At 35.3% G+C, this 24,458-nt stretch overlaps 1 pseudogene; it reads right to left on the reverse strand.

Moving 5' to 3' along the window:
* Positions 1-1,218: 1,218 nt before the first annotated feature.
* On the reverse strand, positions 1,219-1,986 carry LOC123622668 (annotated as a pseudogene).
* Positions 1,987-24,458: the final 22,472 nt, after the last annotated feature.

The raw sequence follows: 24,458 nt of genomic DNA on the forward strand, positions 1-24,458 counted from the left end.
AATTGCACAAAATCCTTCTGTTATCAACTCCTAATTTCATCCCAATGTGGTTGTAGAACTCAATTTGTATATTTTTATCCCTTTTAATTTTACTGAGGCTTGTTTTATGGCCTAATATATGATCTATCATAGAAAATGATTTGTGTACATTGGATATGATATATATTCTGATGTTTTGGGGTTCAGTGATTTACAGATGTGTATTATATCTTGGTTTATAGTGTTGTCTAAGAACTCAATTTCCTTGATTATCTTCTAAATAGTTGTTCTAGCCACTACTGAATGTGGATATTGATGTATTCAGCTGTTATTGTTGAATTGTCTATTTCTTCTTTTGAGTCTGTCAATTTTTGATTTATGGATTTTGTAGTTCAGATGTTAGGTATGTATGTTAATAAATGTTAATTTGTCTTCATAAATTTTTATTTTTATCACTATAAAATGTCTTTTTTCTATAGTTATTTTTTCTTAAAGTTTATTATGTCTGATATTAATATAGCCACTCTAGCTCTCTTTTGGGTACTTTCTGCATGGTATATATTTTTTCCATCCTTGTATTTTCAACCTATCAATGTCTTTTATAGAAAGCATGTAGTTGGTTCATTATTTTTAATCTACTCTACAAAATTTTGCCTTTTCATTGGGGTTTGTTGTACATTTACAGTTGATGTAGTTACTATTTAATATGGAAGAATTTACACCTGTCTTTTGCCATTGTTTTCTGTATGTCTTATGACTTATTTGTTTCTTTAATACCTCTGTCACTGTTCTTTTGTGTTAAATAGACATTTTCTACTATATCATTTTAATTCTTTTGTCTTATTTACTATATTTCCTGAGATGTTTTCTTAGTGGTTTTTCTCAGATTACATTTAGCATCATAATTTAAGACAACTAGATTTGAATTAACACCAATATAATTTCAATAGCAGTGACAAAGTCAGTTTTTGTTTATCTGTGACTGTCTCAATGTCACCTTCATTTTTAAAAATTTACCGTTCTTTCCAAGTTTTATTCCAACAAAAATAAGATTAAAATGTCCATGAAAATAATCATCATTACAATAAAGTATTCAGAAATGACCAGCATACAATTCAGAATGTGATGTTTTGCACAAGTTAAAAAAAAATTCAAAGCTTTCTCAGGTTGGAAGATTAGGAAATCTTTTACACAGAAATTGCACCCTGAATGAGTTCTAAAATCCCAATATTTTGTCTTTTATTTATCTTTTTATTTATGTTCTCTTTCTTTCTTCTCATGCTTAGCTTTAGTTTCTTATTTCTCATGGTGTTTGATCAACTATTCCACTTTGTTTTGAGAACTCTGATTATGTTTTTTCATTCTTTCTTGTTAATATGGCAATTTCCACTTTTTCAGCAGTTTGCTAACATTCATGTCCTTATTTAACACTTTGATAGCTAAACCAAGTTCTGACTTCAAAGTCATTTCTTCTTCCTTTCATTCTTGTTTTAACACTGACACAGATGCAGCACTATTATTTCCAATGCATAAGGTTTTCCATTCCCCATAATTTCCATTAGAGCCGCTCTGATACAGATGAAAGCCATGGTCCTTATTCCAGCCAATGTACAGTAATGCAATACCAAAGGGACGTTTTCCTCCGGACTGTGTATAAGCTTGTTTGATATTACACAGTGCTGTAACCAACTGCTCTTAGGAATTGGCTTCTGAAACCATTATAAATACTTTTTTGAGCAATGAGCCTTGGTTTATTAGTCAGAACATTAGCATTTCCTGCCACACTGCAAGCCATGTCCTCACTGAGTCCATAAATATTTTTGGAGAAAACGATTTCATCAAGAGGCTTGTGGATGTTGTGTCTTTCTGCTGCAAGCAAAACATCATTGCTTGAGAAAATTCCTGAACAGGTGCCTGCATGTTTGATGCTTCCATGGTACATTCAACTTGGTGCAAGTGACCTTCTGGAGAAAATACAGTGGTCTTGGAGTCATATCCTTAAGACATCTATTTTTTTTGTTTTTACAATAAGCTCTTTTCAAAGGATGAAGGACATCTTTTTTGAACTTTGTATAATTCCAGAGGGAAGACACTGAAGAGTCAAGATCTACACAGAGTACTTTACTCTGCCAAAGAAAAAACACCACTACTGCCCAGCTATCCACTTCTGTGATAATATGACCCATGTTTGTGTGTGGAACCACCTTTCTCCTTAATTTTTGAAGGTTATTTTTGCTGGATATAAAATTCTTGGCTATTATTTCAAGCACTTTGAATATGTTATCCCATTGCCTTCTCAACTCCATTGATTCCCATGAGAAGTCAACATTGTCTTTTTCAAGGATCCCTGGTAATGATGAGCTACATTTTTCTTGCTGATTTTAAGTTTCTCTCTGCCTTTGGCCCTTGACAGCTTGAATATGAGATAATCAATGTGTGAATCTCTTTTAGTTTATGCTGCTTGTAATTTGTTGAGCTTCTTGGATGTGCAGATAAATTCTTTTCACAAAATTTGGGAAATTTTTGCCCATAATTTCTTCAATTATTCTTTCTTCCCCTTTCATTCTCTCTCCTTTCCTTCTGAACCTTACATTATGCGTATGTTGGTACACTTGATGGTGTCTCACTGGTTTCTGAGCCTATGTTTATTTTTCTTCTTTTTTTTCCATTCCTCTGATGGGATAATTTAATTTGATCTGTTTTTAGATTTGCTGGTTTGTTCTGCCTACTCAAAGCTACTGTTGAGACTCTTTAGTGAATTTTTAATTTCTGTTATTGTATCTTTCCACTCTAAAAATTCAATTTGTTCTTCATTAAAATAATTTTTATGTCTCTATTCATATTATTTGGTGAGGCATTGTTCTCATACTGTCTTTTAATTTTTTATATATAGTTTCTTTTAGTTTTTTGAAGATATTTATAACAACTAAGTTATGCCCCTCTGAGTTGTCTAACTGTGCTAAGCTGTGCTAGTTGTCTAGTAATACAAACATTTGGACTTCCTCAGGGACAATTTCTATTGTTTTCATTTATTTTTCTTGTGAATAGGCCATACTTTTCTGCTGCTTTGTGTGTAAAAACTGGACATCTTAAATAATACAATGTGTCAACTCTGGAAATCCAGTCCGCAACATTTGTTCTTGTTCTTTGCTGTTGTTGTTGCTGTTTGTTTGTTTAGTGGCTTTCCTGAACTAATTCTCTAAAGCCTGTAATCTTTGTTGAGCGTGGCCACTGGAGTCTCTGCTCAGTTAGCTAAGTGCTACTCTAACGATTAGACAGAGATTTTCTAAAGTGTCATGAATGTGTATATCTCCCAGCCTCTGCTGAAGGTGTGTGTGTCTGTGTGTGCGTTGGGGTATGCTTTCCATGCTCCAACAGGCAGTTTAAAACTTTTCTTTAACCTTTAGTTCCTGCTCACGCAGAACTTAAAGGTAAATCACAAGTATTAGGTTAGGGCTTTTTTTTAGATATTTCCTGGGCCAGCCCCTAACCCTGGAAATATACAGCTCTGTGTATGTGCACGACCTTCTAGATTCCCAGGTATACGTTGGGGTTTATCAAAGTCCCATATGGACATGTCATTTTCAAGTATTTCTTTATATTTTCAACCAGCCACTTGTTAGCCCCAACTCATAATGCTGACTCAAGCAGCTATGTTATTAAACCATTGTTGATTTTATTATTATTATTTTTTTTTTTTTACAAATGCACTGGAAATAACATTGATCTCACAGCTCCGAGTCAGGTCACAAAAATACAAGCTCTGAGAAGAGAGCTTTTCTATGAACTGCCAAAAGGGTTAAATGGTGACAGTTGTCTGGAATGGGTCTTTTCAGGAGCTCCAAATGAAGTTTTTCTCTTTCAGTGGCACCAAGGCTACTGCTTTTTAAGATACTCTAGTTGCAAAGCTTATGATCTCCAAGGCTACCACACAGCTAGGGAGAGTGGAATGATATTAGCTCTTTGCCTTTATTTTGGTTTTCATAAGTTTTACTATGATGTTTCTACGTAATTTTTTGATGTTATTATTGCTGTTATTGTTTTTGTTTATCCTGATTAGATTTCACAGAGCTTATTGAATCTATTGCTTAATGTCATTTGCCAATTTTAGAGTGTTCTCAGCCATTTTCTGTTTAAATATTGTTTCTGCATCATTTCCTTTATTTTCCCTCTGTACATGGCTTCAAATAAATATATATTATGCCTATTTATCATGTCTTATATTTTCCATATACCTTTTTATACATTTCTCATTCTTTACAATATCTGTGCTTTAGTTAGAATATTTTTTCTAATTTGTCTTCCAGTTTACTAGTCTCTCTTCAACTGTAACTCATTCGTTGAATTCTTAATTTTTTCTGTTGTATTTTTCAGTTATAGAATTTTCAGTTTTTAAAAAAATTTCAGTTTTCCTTCAAAATTCTCAATTTAATTACTTGAACAGAGTAATAATTGTTGTAAAATTTGTTTCTGGTATCTTCATTATTTGAATTTCTTGTGAGAAATAATCTATTATATCTGTAGAGTTTGGGTCATATAAACTTATATCCTTATAATCTCACTTATTTTCAGTAAGTTCTAGTTTTTATATGTGAGACATTATAGAGATAATTTGAAGCCCTGAAATATATTATTATATATTCTTCCAGAGTAAATTTAGTTTGTTTTTGGCAGACTACTAGGTTAGGTGTATTAATAATTCCAGATTGCTTCAATTCACTGAAGTATTGATAGAATTTAAAGCTGAGTTTTCATTCATCCCTGTGAGGGCTGATCCATTTCTGGTTTACCCTTATTCATAGTGTGTAGCCCTTTATGGAAGTTGCCATTGGAGCTTTGTGGTGTTTGCCAGGGAAACTCCTCTTTGGTGTTCTGTAAATTCCAATTCTACTTCTTCCATACCTATGACTCTGATCGAAGCTCAGTTCAGCTTCTCATACATTAGTAATACTATCAGCATTAGTAAACACCTACTGTCAGCATTAGTAAAGATTTCTAGGGTAAAGAGGGCCTGAATGCTTGACTCACTTCTGTGGTCAAATCTCCTTTTCTAACTGCCTACAAAGATGTCCAAATCCTTCAAATAAATGTTTCTTTTATACTTTTTTTTGTGGTTTTTCTAGTTGTTTTCAGAGGGAGTGATTTTTCCCCCTCTTCTTTGAATCTGTAGGTACTAGAAAAGAAATGTTCATATCAAATTTAAGAGAAAATACTAACTTTTAAGGAAATATCTGCTTTCAGTTGTAGTTCATTACAATATCAGATGCCACATGAACTTTTTTACTTTTCTTTTTTGTTGTGGGCACTTTTCACATAACATTTTGAGAATTATAGGAATGCATTTTGAGGGAAAAAAGAAGAAGGAAAGAAAGAGAGAAGAAAAGAAAGAGAGAAAGAAACAAGAAAAGAAAGAGAAAAAGAAAGAAAGAAAGAAAAGAAAAGAAAAGAAAGAGAGAAAAAGAGAGAGAAAGAATATCTAATGGGGATAATAAAAATTTTTTCCTCAAAACTGGGCATCCAAGAAGTGCCATGTTTCTTAATTTTCTAAATCATATATTAATGTGAAATGAAATTTCAGTCATTTTAATTTTTTCCCTCCTTAGTATGGCATAGGGTCTAGGGAAAATATGTCCAATAGAACTTTCTGTGATGATGGAAATGATCTATTCTGTGAGGTTTAATATAGTAGCCATTAGCCACAGGTGGCCATTGAGAATTTGAAATGTGGCTAATGTGAATTAGGAATTAGATTTTTAATTTTATCTCATTATAACCCATTTAAATTCAAATTTAAATATCCGTGTGTGGGTATGGCTACCATGTTAGACAGCACAGCTCTAAGTGGACTCAGTCTGCTTTTTCTCCTTGCTCAGTTTGCATGATCCATTTGAGAGTAAGTTTCTCTGGTGACAACATCCACACTCTCCTTGTGTAATTTTGTTGCAGGGCTTTCTCCTTGGTCCCAGAACATCACGCTTTATGCCACACATACACACAGTCATACTGTTCAGAGGCTCTGCTACTTCTGGAGTGCTGCGTGAAGAGTAAAATGCTAATGGTCTCAAGAACCCCAACTCTTTCTAGGACAATTTATTTCTACTCATTTGACACTAAATATTCTTACTCTCCTCTAATTCAAAAACAGTATTTTCTGAATCCTATATTTTAACATCAAAGTCCTCTATTGTGGAGCCAGGGAAACCCAGATTTCTAAGACCCAAAGCGCTGCTCCCTCATTTTGAGGGAATGAGGATGGGAAAATCTCTCTTTTTATAAAATTTTTAATGCTGAGTTCACAATAGTGGGAGAAAAAAAGTAAAGGTAATTTCTCAGTCAAGCCATCTTGGTACGTGTAGCTCAATGTGACAAAAAAAAAAAGAAAAAACCAACAAATGAGGAAAATCATGTGTATTCTACATTATGCACTATTATATATGCTAGCAATGTTTTTACTACATTACCAACCACGTGGTAAATGAGAAAAGAATGCTCAGACATATTCTTTGCAGGCATGAATTTTCCATTTCTGGGAACCAAATGCAAGGTAATAACTATGTAATAATTTGTGAGTTATTTTAGCAGTCTAGCAACACTTCTGTATCAGCAAATTTGAAACATAGGGAGATAGTAGTATAAACTGTCATAAAGATTCAATGATGACTGCCTTAAAATGTCCTTGTTTCCATGGCAATTCTAGAATAATTATCTCATCTCCCAGTAAACATATAAATTCTGCTTTAGTTACAGAATATTCTGATTACATGTGTGTGTGTCTTGTTATAATAAAAACAACCTACGTATCTTTTTGTTAGTGAAAACACTCATGTAATTATTACAGCTTACCTTAGACATTTAGCTAAACAGCTTTTGGAAATTAACCAAGTAAAATTTATTTAAAATATGTATATGACTTATGAATTGTAATAAGAAGCAAAAAGTAAACATTAGCCACAGTAATTCTTGTTGTTAAAATTACATTGTATTCATGGTGCAAAAAATATACTATGGAATAAGTAATATTATAATATCGGTTTCAATTAACTTACAGCAATGGGGAAATCACAATCGACTTGGCTACAAACATAAAAAATAATACAGCTTCATTTTTACTAACCATTCAGGATATAGATTAAATTGAAGTATGTGATTTGTTTGCTGTTACAGAGATGATACCTGATAATATATATTTAAGCCCTTACTACTTATTTTGAAATGACTTCTTTTGAAAGTAAAAAAATAATATATGAGGCACTAAAAATAATACAATTTAAAGGATTTGGAAATTATCATGTTTTAAAATTCAATATTTTAAAAAATATTCCACATGGGTTTTTATTATACATAGATGCTTTTTCTGCTATGTATTAAAGAGTAGACATAGAGCAAGGGACAGAAACAGTATTTTCTATCCCTGATTCTATAACTCAACAGCATGAGACCATGAGAAAGTTATTTTGCTATATCTTATCACAGTTTAGTCATTAAATAGCAATAATTTCCATCCTGTCTACCTTATAACCATGTGGTAATAATCAAATGATACTATTAGAATAGGGAATTTGTGACACATTTTGACTACATAGACAGCTGCTGAATAGTCCAAGCACATCTGATTTCAAAGCATAAGGTAGGTTTTCTAGTTCAAAGATGATTTGGGATAGGGATTACATATAATAAAGGTATACTTATCATTACTGATCTATTGGGTTTAGAAAGTATATAAACCTGTATAACTGTGTGTAAAAGTTATAATGTCTGCTTATTATGAATATCCAGAAGCCGTATTTCAGAATATAATTCCTTCCCAACAGTATTATGGAGTAATACAACATGGAAAGGATCAATATGCAGTAAAATAATATATAACATTACAGGACATTCTTAGAATGATAGTAATGGGGATGGGGTGTGAGAAGCCTTTAGATATCAGTTAAGAAGAAATTATCCTGCATATAATGGAAAGCCCACAATAGTGGCTACACAAAAAGAGGTTTATTTCTCTCCCACCAATAAGAGGTCCAGAGCAGGCAGTCCTCAGCTGGTGTTGCAGCTCCACAATTATTCAGAACCCACATTCCTTTGATCCTTTACTCCACTATCCTTAGTGACATCACTTCTCAAGGTTGCTACATGGTCCAAAATAGTCACCAAGTCTTTGTTCCAGGGAAGCTGGGTGAAGGGTATTGAGAAATCCTTTGTACTATATTTTGCAATATTTTATAAACTGGAATTAATTTCAAAATGAAAAGTCACAAACTAAAAACACAAAGCACAGGAGGGGTTCTTACCTGGAAGAATGGGTACTGTTATAGTTTGACCTATATTATTAAAATGGACAAGAGAATGTACTCAATTTACAAAGTAATAAGCATTATTTAAAGGAGTAGTTCTTAATTTCAATGTGTGGGGGAGGTCCATGAGTAAATATATAATTCTATTTATTTGTGCATTTAGTAGTTTTGGGGAGCAGAAGTCTTCATTATTTTCATCAAAATTTTAGTGGAAGCTGGGTGCGGTGGTCCATGCCTATATTCCTAGCTCTTTGAGAGGCTAAGGTGGGAGTGTCACTTGAGGCCAGGGGTTCGAGACCAGCCTGAGCAACATAGTGAGACCTTATCTCTACAAAACATTAAAAAACTAGCCACGCATGCTGGTGCGCTGCTGTAGGGCCGCATGTGGCCTTGGGTCTGCAGGCTCCCCACCCCTCTGACAGGCTCCAGATGTGAGTTCCTGTAGGTTCTTCTCAGCCTTTTTTCTCCGCTCTAGCTAATGAGTGAGCAACAGTGTGGCACATGTGTACACCATTTCTTTCCAAGATGGGACATCTGTAATGGGCTCCAGAGTTTTCCGTTGTTCTGCCACAAATTTTGCTACAACTACACCATAGGGCTGTCGGTCCTCCTACCCAATCTTGTTTTCTTTTCTTTTTTTCTTTTTTTTAACTCCCAATAAATCTTTTACACTCTTAATGCCGTCTTAATGCTTCCTGGAAGACTCATCCAAATTGCAATGTAAGGGAGAACTGCTATGAACTGTGAGTCACAAAACCAACTGAAAAACTTTTTTTTTTTTTTTTTTTGAAATGGGGTCTCGTGGCACCCAGGCTGGAGTGCAGTGGTTCAATCAGTTCACTGCAGCCTCCAACCCCTGGGCTCAAGCAGTCTTCCTACCTCAGCCTCCTCATGAAACATACCTTTTTAGTCAGTCAAAAATATTTGAGTATAACGAGTATTAACTTTTACTTAGGTATTTTGTTAATTTTATTGTGTGTGACAATGGCCTTAGCATTGTAGGAGAAAATGTTTCTATTGTTTGGACATGTTTACTAAAATAAATGGTAAAATAACATGACATCTGGAATTTGCTTTAAAATGCTTCAGCTAAGAAAAAAGGATAGATGAAACAGAGCAATAATCTTGATAATTTTGGTGAGGAGATCATTATAGTGTTTGTACTATGGTGATTATGAAATGCTAAGCACCCATTTTTAGGCATTTAACATGTGACCTTTGGTGAATTGACAATGAGGAGGCTTCAAGCATTTTTTGGAGAGTGCATGAAATGGAAAAATGAAATAGAAGATGAGTATTTGAAGATGAGATAGAAGACCAGATATGATGCTTTTTGGAAATAAGAATGGTATTCTTATTCATCACATTCCATTTTATGATCTATATTTTCAACTAATAATTTTAAAAGATGATTTGCTTTAAGAGAAAGCACATTTTCCTCTAAATCAATGACCTAGACCTTATTATTACCTCCAACACTTGCAAATCATGTCTCAGGATAAATTACTTAACTATACTGAGCTTTAGTTTCTAAAAATATAAAATGGGAATAATAATCTCCATTGTCTAGTTTATTATTAACATTTATATATAGACATAAAATATAAAATAAACAGAAATTCAATGCACAACATTATATATGAGATGAAATTGTCATTTTTGTAGGTCTAAAATTTGAGTATTGCCATCTCATCTCAATGAGGTAAAAATATACACAGAAAGTTAAAAAAAAATACACAAAACCATTAAGAGTGGCTAATGGTTTTGGGTGGTTTTATTTTCTTCATATTGTATTCCTTTATATTTATTTCTTTATATGTTATTCTTTATTATATTTTCTAGGTAGACAGAATGAATATTAAATATTTTGTTAATTAGAGGAGAACTTTAGTGAAAAAGATCATGCTTCTTTAAATTTGAAATCATCACACAAAATAATATGGAAAAATTCTTTTAAAATATACCATAAGACAATAATGGCTAATGTGTGTTTAATAATAATTATGTCCAAGTGCTTTTCATGTATTACCTCATTTAATCTCAAAAACCACAGAGTTTTTTTGGAATGATAGATGTGAAAACTGAGCTACAGAGAAGTAAAGCTCATTGTTCAAATTTAACTGGCTAAAGGCACAGTTAGAATTTGAACCCAGGCATTCTGGAGCCCAAACCTGTACTTTTAACTATATAAATATAATATAGTGTATCAACCTATTCTTTTTTTTTTTTTTTTTTTTTAAACTTTGAAATACTAACTTTTATTTATTATTTTTTTTTTTATATATATATTTTTTTTATTTCAGCTCATCATGGGGGTACATAAGTTTAGGTTATATACATTTTCCATGTCCCACCCATCCCCCCGAGTCAGAGTCCCAAGCGCGTCCGTTCTCATTCTCCCGACAGTGCACCTGGCACTCATCATGTAGTCATACCTCCATCCCCTCCCCCCCCCCACCTCCCCGGGTCTGCACCTTCAAGCATGACCATTCCCCAGAGGGTGTGCAACGCACTCATCATGTAGGCATACACCCATCCCCTCCCCCCACCCCCCATCCCAGTCTGATATCCAATTGGTATCCTTCCCTGATGTACATTTAGGTGATGATCAGGGAAACCAGTTTTCTGGTGAGTACATGTGATGCTTGTTTTTCCATTCTTTGGATACTTCACTTAGTATAATGGGTTCCAGCTCTCTCCAGGAGAACCAAAGAGATGTCGTATCATTGTTATTTCTTATAGCTGAGTAGTACTCCATGGTATACATATACCACAGTTTACTAATCCATTCGTGGATTGATGGGCACTTGGGTTGTTTCCACATCCTTGCGATTGTAAATTGTGCTGCTATAAACATTCGAGTACAGGTGTTTTTGTTAAAGAATGACTTTTGTTCTTCTGGGTATATGCCCAATAATGGGATTGCTGGATCAAATGGTAGGTCTACTTGAATCTGTTTAAGGTATCTCCATATTGCTTTCCATAGGGGTTGCACTAGTTTGCATTCCCACCAGCAGTGTATGAGTGTTCCTGTCTCTCCGCATCCACGCCAACATGTGTTGTTTTGGGATTTTTTGATAAAGGCCATTCTCACCGGAGTTAAGTGGTATCTCATTGTGGTTTTGATTTGCATTTCCCTGATGATTAGGGATGTTGAGCATTTTTTGATATGTTTTTTGGCCATTCTTATGTCTTCTCAACCTATTCTTAGGACATGGGAATGTGATAGTGGAATGATGTGTTTAAAACTCTGTACATCACTTTAGAAACCACATTGTGATACTCCATCTCCTCTTGAAGCAGAATCATCATTTAAACTATATTTTTAGGAGAAAAACGAACAAATGCAAGCAAATGAAATTCCACTGCTTTCCAGGACTACTCACTTACTTTATTGGCATGTGTCAAAGTCATCTAGTCAGCAAGCATGTGTGGAGTAGCCATATTCACTCTGTACATACTGGCAAACTATGTTTCTATTTCTGTATAATCACAATGATGTCCTGTCCCCATCCTTTGTACTGTTTCTCTCACTGCAAGAAATGAGCAGAGCTATTAAGAAGTGATTCATGATTGATTGACATGAATTCCACCTTCTCCTCCATTTGCTGCCCACTCTTGGGAGTGAGTGCTAATGAGCACTGGGTTGCAGGGGGGGGCAGGCAGTAAGAAGGAGACCAGAAATTCAAGCTCAGTCATCAGCTCCTAAAAGCTTGAGAATTGGCAGGATTTATTGAGAACTTAATTACTTAAGTTATAGATGGCCAGTCATCAATATTTTATTTAATGCCATTTATAACATTTTCCTCCATTCTAGTACTTGAGAAAGCAGAAACAAAGAGGACATCTTGATTGCCTGAAACCACAAAATGAAATTGGAATATAATTCAGGTACTTGTGACAATCATTTCTGTACTTTGAGCATGAATGTCATTATTGTGATCTTTATAGTGCTCTTCTCTATATATACATTTCACTATTTTTTTGAAAATGTTCAGTCAAATCTAGAGGTCTGCCTGATAAAATGATAAAACTCACTGATAAGGCATCTTAGTATAATCAGTTATACTATGGGTCAAGCCATATTCCTCCAAGGATAGCTATCTGTCTACCTATATCTATAGATAAAAATTTAGGGCATATTAAAATCATCTGATACGCTTAATCAAAGGCATATTTCAGAACTTCACCCCCAAAGACACCCTATGATCAGTTGACAGAAAGGAAAGCATAGGGCCTGATTTACAGATGGTTCTGCATGATATATAGACACCACCTAAAAACTATAGCACCTTTATGGAACATTCCTGAAGGACAGTGAGGAAGAGAAATCTTCTCAGTGGGCAGAACTTTGGGCAGTGTACTTGGCTGTGCACTTTGCTTGGAAGGAGAAATGATCAGATGTGCAATTATATACTGACTCATGGGCTGTAGTCAATGGTTTGGATGATCAAGGACTTGGAACGTGATTGGAAAATTAATGGCAAAGAAATTTGGTAAGGAGATATGTGGATAGACATCTCGGAATGGTCAAAAGACGTGAAGATATTTCTGTCCCATATGAATGTCCACTGAAGGATGGCTTCAGCAGAGGAGGACTTTAATATTCAAGTGGCTAGGATGACCCGTTTTGTGGATACCAGTCAGCCTCTCTCCCCAGGCACTCCTGTCGTCACCCAATCAGCTCATGAACAAAGTGGCCATGGGAAAAGGGATGGAGTTTAGGCACGGGCTCAGCAACACAGACTTCCACTGACCAAGGCTGAACTGGGATAGCCACTGCTGAGTGCTCAATGTGCCAGCAGCAGAGGCCAACAATGAGCCCCTGATGTGGCACCATCCCCTAGGGTGATCTGTCAGTGACTTGGTGAGAGGTTGATTACATTGGACCTCTCCCATCATGAAAGGGGCAGTGTTTTATCCTTGCTGGGATAGACACTCTGGATATGGATTTGGCTTCTCTACACAGTGAGCTTCTGCCAAAACTACCATACCATCTATGGGTTTACACAAGGCCTTATTTAACGTCATGATATTCCACACAGCACTGCTTCTGAATAAGGAACTCATTTCACAGCCAAAGAAGTATGGCAAGGGGCTCATCTTCATGGAATATTCTGCCACGTTCCTCATCATCTTGAAGCAGTTGATTTGATAGAACATTGTAATGGCCCTTTGAAGACACAGTCACATCAGCTAGATGACAATACTTTGCAGGGCTGGGGCAAGTTTCTCCAGAGGCTGTATATAGTCTGAATCAACATACAATATATATTACCATTTCTTCCATACTCAGGATTCATGGGGCTTGGAACCAAAGGGTAGAAATAAGAGTGGCAGTCACCATTACCTCTAGTGACTCACTAAAAGAAATTTTGTTTACTGTTCCCATGACTTTATGCTCTGCTGGCCTAGAGGCATACCTTCCAGAAGGAACAATGCTTCTACCAGGTGACACAATGATTCCACTGAACTGAAAGTTAAAATTCCTCATGTGTCTAAGCCAATGAGCTAAAAAGGGAGTTATGATGCTAGCTGGGGTGATTGATCTAACTACCAAAAGGAAATTGGAAATTGGACTACTACTCCATAATGGAAATACAGGAGGTCTTTAGGGCCTATCAGTATTACCGTGCCCTATGACTAAGATCAATGGGAAACTACTACAGTCCAATCCAGGCGGGACTACCAGTTGCCCATACCTTTCGGGAATGAAGGTTTGGGTCACTCTACCAGGTAATGAACCACAACCAGCTGAGGTACTTGTTGAAGGCAAAGAGAATACAAAGTAAGTAACAGAAGAAGGTAGTTATAAATAGCAGTGAGGACCACATGACCAGTTACAGAAATGAGGATTCCAATTGTTATGAATATTTCTATTTTGCTAAGAATGAGTTTGTGTGCACATATACATATGTTATGCAAATATCTTTTTCTTTCCTTCTTTTATTCTTTTATTATGTAACTTAAGGTATATAGAGTTTATGTCAGTATTTCAGTATTGTTATTTTACATCTTAGTATTTAAGATATAGCATATCAAGCGAAGAGTGAAAAATCACTCAAGGACTTCACCTTCTCTTCTGAGGAAGGGACTGGTGCATTTTTTCTTGTACTCAGGATAGTTATATTACTTGGTCATGCCATATAATTTTTTTACTTGCTGCTGAAATTAATTGCTAGTATTTTCTTGAGGATTTTTGCATTAATGTTCATAAGGGATATTAGTTTGTAGTTTTCTTGTAGTGTCTTTCTCTATGAGGTGTAATGCTGTTCCTTTCTCTTCAATTTTTTGAAAAGTCTAAAAAGGATTGCTGGATCATATGGTAGTTCTATTTTAGTTTTGTGGAGAACCACCACACTGTTTTCCATAACACGTGTACTAATTTATATTAACACCAACTGTGTGTAAGAGTTCCCAAACATCCTTGCCAGAACTGTTACTTATTGTCCTTTTGATAAAACTCATTCTATGGGGTGAGATCGTAGCTCACTGTGGTTTTGATTTGCATCACTCTGATGATTAGTGACATTGACCTAATGATTAGTGATATTGAGAATTTTATTAAATACTTGCTGGACATTTGTATGTCTTCTTTTGACAACTGTCTATTCAGATCCTTTGCCCATTTTAAAATCAGGTTTTGTTTCAGATCTTATGTGTAAGTCTTTAATCTATTTTGATTTTATTTTTATATATGGTGGAGTACAGGGGTCAAGTTTCATTCTTCTGCATATGAATATACAGTTTTCTTGGCATCATTTATTAAAGAGCATATTCTTTCTCTAATGTGCATTCATGGCAACTTTGTTGAAAATCAGTTGGCTGTAAATATGTGGGTTTATTTCTGAGTTCTCTGTGATGTTCCATTGGTCTATGTGTCTGTTTTTATACCAATAACATGCTATTTTGTTTACTATAGATTTTTAGTATACTTTGAAGTCATCTAGTGTGATGCCTCCAGCTTTGCTCTTTTTGCTCAATATTGTTTTGGCTATTTGGGGTCTTTTATGGTTTCATACAAATTTTAGGATTGTTTTTTCTATTTCTGTGAAGCGTGTCATTGGTATTTTGATAGAGATGGCATTTAATCTATTGATTGCTTGGGTGATATGGTCATTTTACCAATATTAAATCCTCTAATCTCATTAGCATGGGATACATTTCCATATTTTTTTTTTTTTGTGACCACATCAATTTCTTTCACAGAATTTTTTAGTTTTTATTCTAGAGATACTTCATCTCTTTGGTTAAATTTATTTCTGGATTTTTTTTTTTTTGTAAATGAAATTGATTTCTTGATTTCTTTTTCAGCTAGTTCACTATTAGCATTGATTTTTGTTGTTGATTTTGTATTATGTGACTTTACTGAATTTTTTATTAGTTCTAAGTTTTTTCATGGAGTTTTTAGGTTTATTTTCATTTTATTTTATTTTTTATTTTTTTGAGACAGAGTATTGCTCTGTTGCCTGGGCTAGAGTGCTGTGGCATCAGCCTAGTTCACAGCAACCTCAAACTCCTGGGTTCAAGCAATCCTTCTTCTGCCTCAGCCTCCCGAGTAGCTGGGACTATAGGCATGTGCCACCATGCCCGGCTAATTTTTTTCTATATATATTTTTAGCTGTCCAGATCATTTCTTTCTATTTTTAGTAGAGAAGGGATCTCGCTCTTGCTCAGGCTGGTCTCAAGCTCCTGACCTCGAGCGATCCTCCTGCCTCGGCCTCCTAAAGTGCTAGGATTACAGGCATGAGCCACCATACCCAGCCATTTTTAGGATTTTGTATGTAAAATTATGTCTTCTACAAAGAGGGACAATTTGACTTCCTCTTTTTCAATTTGGGTGCCCTTTATTTTCTATCTCTTGCCTAATTGCCCTGGCTGAGACACTGAGTTCTACCTTGAATAGGAGTGGTAAAAGTGGGCTACCTTGTTTTGCTCTAGTTGTGAAAGGAAAGGCTTTCAGCTTTTCCCCATTTAGTATGATGCTGGCTGTGGGTTTGCCATATATGACCTTTACTGTGTTTAGATATGTTCTTTCTATACCTAATTTGTTGAGAGTTTTAATCATGAAGAGATGTTGAATTTTATCACATGCTTTTTCTGCATCTATTGATATGACCATATGTATTTTGTCCTTGATTCTGTTAATATGATGTATCATTTATTAATTTGAATCCTCACATTCCTGGGATAAATACTACTTCATCTTGGTGTATTGTTTGTTTTTTATGTGCTGTTGGATTCAATTTGCTAGTATTTTGATGAGGATTTTTTTCATCTGCTCATCAGGGGTATTGCCTGTAGGTTTCTTTTCTGTTGTGTGTGTGTGTTTTTTCCCCTGATTTTGGTATCAAGGTAAAGCTGGCTTCATAGAATGTGTCAAGCAGAATTCCCTTCTCTTCAATTTTTAAGAATAGTTTGAGAAGAATTGGTATTAGTTTTTGTTTAAAAGTTTTATAGAATTCAGCAGTAAAGCTATTAAGTCCTGGGCTTTTCTCTGTTCGGAGAATTTTTATTACTGATTCAATCTTGCTACTTATTTTTGGTCTGTTCAGATTTTCTATTTTTCCTGGTTCAATCTTGGTATGTTATATATGTCCAGGAATTTATACACTTTCTCTAAGTTTCCCAATGTTTTGGAATATAGTTGTTCATAATAGTCTCTAATGATCCTTTGTATTGCTGTGATCTCAGTTGTATTGGTTCCTTTTTCATGTATGATTCTCTCTTTTTTACTAGTCTACCTAATGATTTGTTAATTTTGTTTATCTTTAAAATAACCAACTTTCTGTTCTCTTGATCTTTTGCTTTGCTTTTTAAATCTCTATTTCGTTTAGTTCTGCTCTGATCTTTAGCATTTTTTTCTTCTACTAATTTGGATTGTTTTGTTCTTGCTTTTCTAGCTCCTTGAGATGTGTTATTACCTTTTTTTCTCTTTGAAATATTTCTACTTTTTGATGTAGGTGTTTATTACTATAAACTTTCCTCTTACTTTTGTTTTGCTGTGTTCCATAAGTTTTGGTATGTTACGCTTTCCATTTCCATTTGTTTTCAGAAAAGAGAAGCACATTTGGCTCACAGTTCTAGAGGCTGGAATGTCCAAGATCATGGTGCTAGCATCTGCTGAGGGCTTTCAGGCCACATTATCCCATCCAGAAGGTGGAAGGACAAAAGCGGGCAACCTTGGCATAAAGAAAAATCTAGTGATTATAACTATTTCACAAAAATATGTCTAGATCATGAAGTGTACAAATAATTTTGTGTAGGTTTTTCTTTCTTTCTTTCTTTCTTTCTTTCTTTCTTTCTTTCTTTCTTTCTTTCTTTCTTTCTTTCTTTCTTTTTCTTTCTTCCTTTCTTTCTTTTTTTTTTTTTTTTTTTGAGACAGAGTCTCGCTCTGTCACTGGGTAAGTGTGCTGTGGTGTCATCCTAGCTCACAGTGACCTCAAACTCCTGAGTTCAAGCAATTCTCTTTCCTCAGCCTCCCAAGTATCTGGGATTACAGGCATGCACCACTATGCTTGGCTAATTTTTTTCTGTTAGTAGAGATGGGGTCTTGCTCTTGCTCAGGCTGGTCTTAAACTCCTGACCTCAAGCGATCTTCACACCCCAGCCTCCCAGAGTGCTAGGATTACAGGTGTGAGCCACAGTGCCTTCCTGGTTTATATTTCTTTTGCATGCAAGTCACACCCACCAAATATAGGAAACACAACCTGCTGGACAATATAATGCTGCTCTCTCAGTCAAAAATCAAATCATAAAATATATTTTGGTAACAACATTAGACAACATTTTCTGTGGCCTTGAAAGTAGCAGCATACTGCCCCCTCCTTATAAGTGTTTGGGACCCTACAAGTTCATTGATAGCAGTGCTAGGATCTAGCACTTTTCATTAAGAGACCTCTCTTCACTTGGTTAACTTCTACTTTTTATTCGGCCAGTTCTATTGACATGTTAATAATTGTGATAAACACTGTTACTCATTCTTTATTATGTGTAAGCTGCTGTCTTATGGGTTTTATATGCATAGTTTTATTTATTCCTCAAAAGACCCATTTTAAAGTTGAGAAAACAAACTCAGAGAAGATAAATGACTTACCCAGGGTTGTACATACTCGGTAAGAGCTAAAACATGTTTATTGGATTCCAAACTGCTTACATAGAGCAGCTGTGAGAAACTACCCTTAGTTGCTATAAGAAGTAATAACAATTAACACTTACATGGTTGCTACACATAAGAGTTAATCTTAACATCACAGATATTAACTCATTTAATCCTTAAAACTATCTTATAATATGATATAGTTTCTATTATTATACTAATTTTACAGATTATACAATGGAGGTACAGATAGGTCATATACTTGGTACGTGGCAGAGCTGGAATCTGAGCTCCAAAACTCTGTTTTTGGAGTTCATGATCTTAACCTCTAATTTATACTGACCATCATGTGCTACCACATGACCTGCTGGTTTTCATTCTAGCTTTTATTTGCCTTCTCTGTTTTTTTTCCTAATTACCCTGCCACACCAGTAACTGGCCAGGGAGACAGAGTTTTTATATTTTTGTATCCTGTTATCTCATGTCCTATTGACGTGCCTGGGAAATGGCAGACGGCTACAAGGTCATCTCAGTTAAGGTTACCTCTGACTCACTTTAGCTTTGCACTGTTGGAAAAACCAGGATGTTCTTTCCCACGTGTATCTGTTTCATTAGCCCTCAATTACTGCTAACATGCTGGCACGTGTTTTCCAAATGAAGTACCCATGCACCACACACATACACATGCACGCACGCGCACTCCCTATCAACAAACCACAGTGGGGTATATTAATACGCAATCCCTACCAACAAACCACAGTGGGGTATATTAATAAAGAATACAGATTATAAATGTATATGAATGTGTCTGTGTGTGTGCATCTGTGTGGGGACCTTTTTTCTCTTATTAGATGAGTGTAGTAGCTCTTTCCATGATCATTACATTTATTTAGTCTTTCCTTGTCTCTCTCATTAGACTCTAAGCCTCTGAAGACAAGGGGCTTTTAAACTAGTGCAATAATACAAGTTAAATGCAATCTTATATATAATTCACTTGCTAAAGTCTAGGGAACTTTAATGTTTGTGGGACTATGACATTGAATTTAGTTCAAATAAATTTCTGACAACTCTTTCTCCCCCATACATGATCTCCCCACTCCCAATTCTGCCACAGTTCTGTCCTGTAAATTTCCTCCTTGTCCACCACTTTATTTTCTCTTATTGATGTGGTTGGGGTTTATGGGCATCTATTATTTTAAGTTAGATGCTCCATCTGTGTCCTAAGCCTTTCAACCTAAAAATGCTGTAGAAATCCAGAAATTATTCCTAAAATCAAGTTTAAAAGTAAAGATAATTCAGGCTGGTCCAAACATTCACAGTGTGGGGTTCCAATTAGTTCTTGGCCTTCACAGTTGTGTTTAGGATCATCCATCAATTTCTTTATAATATGGAGATTCCACTTACTCAGCTTCTGTTAGCAGAAGAGAATGGGAGTTTGGGACTCTAGAGCTGAAAGAGAATTTGAGGCCTCTCTTAACTCCTTTTTTCCAGGCAGAAAGAGTCCTAATCCTCACTAGACAGCTGGGTGTGTGTTCTGTTTTTTAAGAAAAGAAGATAACTCTTGCAATACATACTAACATTTACTAAATATTCAACTGTAAGTTTTATAGTGGAGAAAGATGACGAACACTACCACAGCCAGGTAATCAAAGTCAACATCAGTAGTGATCAGTCGTAGCGATTGCATGTATTCTCGCATATGATATGATAAGAATGGCATTTTATCTGTTTGGTCATCCTCTCCCAAACTCATAGCCTTGCTCTTACCATGGGAAAAACATCACACAAACACAGATTGAGGGATATTTTAGAAATTACCTAAAATTTTGAAACTAGCATTCACCAAAACTGTCAAAGTCATCAAAAATAAGAAAAGTCTGAGAAACTGTCACAGGCCAAAGAAGACTGAGAAGACATGACAACTAAATATAACGCACTGCCCCAAATGGGATACTGTAACAGAAAATCATCATGAGAAAGAAAGTATTAAAGTGTGAATAAATTGTAGATTTTAGTTAATGACAATGTATCAATATTGGATTATTAGTTGTGACAAATGCACCCTACTAATATGTTCATAATAGGAGAAACTCAGCACAGGGCATATGAGAACCCTCTACTATCCTCAAAACTTTTCTTTAGAAAACAATTCTAAAATTAAAAATTCAGTTAGATATGAAAAAAATCATGGAAAGTTTCTTTTTCATTTAGACACAAGAATACTTTGATGAAAGCAAAGATGAACGTTTGTCATGTTTTACTATAATGACCAAAGCTGTCATAGAATTATAGGTTATGAAAATGTTAGTATTGGAGTTGGTTATTTTTACAGACCTTTGAAAATCCAAGAGGTTTAATTAACATCTCAGCCTTTTAAAACTAATTCAATGGTTCCTTATTTTTTGGCAATTTCTATTAAAGTGAGAGTCCATTTATAGTGAAAAATTTCTTGTTTATGTTCAATTTGTTTCAGAGAGATTTAATATCTGTAGGAAGGACAATTACTCTCAAAATTTGGGGGAAACAATATGGGTATGGTCATTTAACATAGGCCAGGAATCTTGACACTTCTTGAAGTGGTGTTCTAAAAATAGCACACTAATTTTTTGTATAATCAGAGACATTGTTATATCTTATTTTATATTTTAAGCTCTCTCTTTAGAAATCATGCCATTGTATTTTTAAAGTCTTATATAGAGGAAACACTTCCTACTTTGATCATGTCTTGTTCCAAGAATACATATAGTTTATGCCATCCTGAGTCATCGTTCTTTCTTTGAAAAAATAATGTAAAAGATAGTAATTGCACATGTTATGGTTTATGTCTCTATGCCTATTTCATTTAACTTTTAGGACTGTCTTTTAAAATTGTGTGTCTAACAAATGATTTAGTAGCACTTTCAACACTTTATATAAAATTTTCTCCTACTCAAATACATAAATCCATTTATTTGACCTTCATAATGAGGCAGAGTTGATACTGTAAGGTTAATGAGGCAATTATTCTTATAGAGAACATCAGTCATAAAGGCATAGTTTCTTCCTCACTTTAATATGCACATTAATTAAAATAATTTTTCTTTGCTATTTGCATTGATAAGTAATCATCAATGAGGGAAGGAATAATTAAGTTTCTGAGTATCTCCTATGTAATTTGGGGCCTTAAATTCCATGGTATAAAATTTTTTCCGGTATAATAGGTACTTTCAGATTTTCCTTGTGTAATTTTCTGTATTTTTCTTTCTGTTTATTACAGAGGCAAAAACAATGAGTGTTGCTATGACTATCTATCAAATATTTGGGGAAAACATATATTGAAAGTGTATTTCCAGAATTTGCCCTTGACTAGTACCTGAAATACAGCTCTACTGGTTAACCATGACATTTAATCATAAACTAATATCTCAAAATTATTCATTGAGTTTTCTTCCAAGTTGACCTATAGAATCTATCTTAGGTCACAGTAAAAATTATTGTCTATTAATAGAAAAATATCATTTATAGATACACATCAAAGCACAGATTCTTTTTGTTTTGTTTTGTTCTGTTTTTTCTTCATCTGGAAAGACTAGCAATACAAGAACACAGATTCTTAATAATTTTGCTACTCACACAAGAGGAATCTACCATAGCAATGAGCCAGCCAAATCGATGGGTATGTAAAATATGAATAAGTTTAATTATTATTTGGCTCATGTACAGTAACTTTTCAAATTAAACCTAATCCAAAATTAATTATTATGGTTTAAATATACATATCTGTCTTTATATTTGTATTTAGAAATAGATACTTGGTCAGACATATTGAAGAGAAAATATGGTTGTATTTTGTAAAACTCTAACAATGTATCTGCTTCTATAACTTAGAGAAATGGAATGGTTTTTTCAGGTTGACATTTTTTTCTTTAGCAAAATGCTTTTGTCAGGTTTTAGTCTGATCACTTCTTGGCACCCTTGTGACCAAAGAATAACTAGATGTACCAAAGTTAGGCAAGCACAAAAATGAAGTTTATTGAGGAGAGAAAGATGGGCTTATAGAACAAGAGCAAGATACACGTTTACAGAGCATGGTGCATACGACACAGATGACAACCGGACCCACTGTCACAGCATAGGGAGAGCCAAAGAAAGGGGCCAAAAAAAGGGGGCTTGGTTATGGTCTGCATCTTGTTTTATAGTGCCCAGATTGGGACCTCCCTGTGGCTCAGACGTCACCGTGGAACTACTTTGATTGGACAGCCGGGAGTTGCATGACCTGAGTTTTACTGTGCATGCAGAACTCCCATGAGCCTCTCTGAAAGCCCATGTGCAGGGGTGTGAATCACTGAAGCACCCACTTTTGTCCCTACAAGACCTGGAATCCCTCACCATCTACCTAATACTTTCACGAGACATTTGCATGTGGAAAATGTGGTTTACACATAGAAGGGCTGAGGAGAGAGACAAACAAATGTCAGGTTGCTCCTCATAATAAAATAAGACTTTTTGAATTTCCTGACAACAAGAGGGAGAAATGGAAGGAGAGAGTCACTGAGGAAGAGAAAGGAGGCCAATAACCCGAGGAAAGCCAGAATGCTGGACTGTGTGATGGCAAATGAGAATGACTGAAGGACAGTTTATAAACAGAGTGTCTGATTTCCCATAATAAATCCTTAGTTGGTCCTGCAAATCTCTGCTGCCACACCTGTGTAACTCCTCAAACTTCAATGACTGTCTGAGTGAAGACAAATCTACTTGGGGAATGGATATGTAAGGGTGCTTTTCAGAACTCAGAAGACCCAAAGAAGAGTATGAAGGACATTAGAAATATTTTACATCCACAATCCTAGCACTTTGGGAGGCTGAGGCAGGAGGATTAAGCTCAAGTGATCCCAGGAGTTTGACACTTCAGTGAGCTATGATGACTCTCCTTAACTCTAGCCTGGGCAACAGAGTGAGACCATGCCTCAAAAAAATATATATTATTTTACCCTAAAATATGGCATTTTGCTATGCAGGACTGACTGAAGAAGCCTCACGGTCACTCCGGCACCACCATACGCACTCTCCAAAAATGTTTAAGTTTCTTTATCTGCCCAAGGTCCAGACCCACCTAGGAGAACAATTATTGTTTTCTTCCCTCCTTGGAAGACCAGCAATGTGACCACATCTGAACAGACACTAAGATAATGTCTCTTCTCTCAGACTCATTTAAATTCCAAAGAGAACTGTTTTCCAGTTTATCTCTGTTCCCCCTCCATTCATCCTCCCTAGCAATCCTTTATTGCCCTTCAACAGAATTTCCCTTCTCCCCCCTCCCATAACCCATTTTATCAGAAAGGCATAAAAGCTTCTAAACCCTGTTCGGGAGTTGAATCTCTATTCTGAGGGTTCCCCTGTATACAGGTTAAATAAATTTGTATCCTTTTCCTTCTATTAATCAATCTGCAATCTGTTGGTAATTTTTCAGCAAACCTTTATGGGGTCTTTGGTCCCTACAAGTAGCAGTAGCTTATCTTGGTTAAAGAGAGAATCCACAGACTGATACACCTGGGCAAAGCAGGAACTCGAAGCTAGCAGGTTTCAGAAACCAGTGGAATAGATTCTCTCTTATATTAAATTTGAATGTTAAAGTTTCCAGTGCCTCAGCTATATGTGTGTTATATACATAATGCATTTAATACTTTGTATACATGACCTGCTAGATTTGGATCACTAATAGCATTACCATATTATCAAAGAATATTATCTAAGGATTTATTAGTGAATACTCTGATACCCAAAATGAAAGGAAGTCTGATTTTGAGGGGAAAAAACGTGCCCCACATAGTAAAACCTCAAGCCAGCTCCCTCATATACTATTATAATGTCAGATTGTTACCAAAAGTTTGGTACGGCTGAATGAAGAATGAGGACATGTGGTTTGAAGAAAAGGAAAAGAGAAGTTTATTAATTTGCAGGCAAGAGAGGAGGATGGCAGACTCTTTTCTTAAAGTACCGTTGTCCTCCCTTTAAGTAGAAATACAGAGCTTTTAAAGGGAATCTTCAGCTTTGGGCTATTACTGTTTACAGAATCTCCAGTGAAGACAATCTCATGCATGACCTCTGTC

Source organism: Lemur catta, chromosome 17 (assembly GCF_020740605.2).
Source record: "Lemur catta isolate mLemCat1 chromosome 17, mLemCat1.pri, whole genome shotgun sequence".
NCBI lineage: Eukaryota > Metazoa > Chordata > Mammalia > Primates > Lemuridae > Lemur > Lemur catta.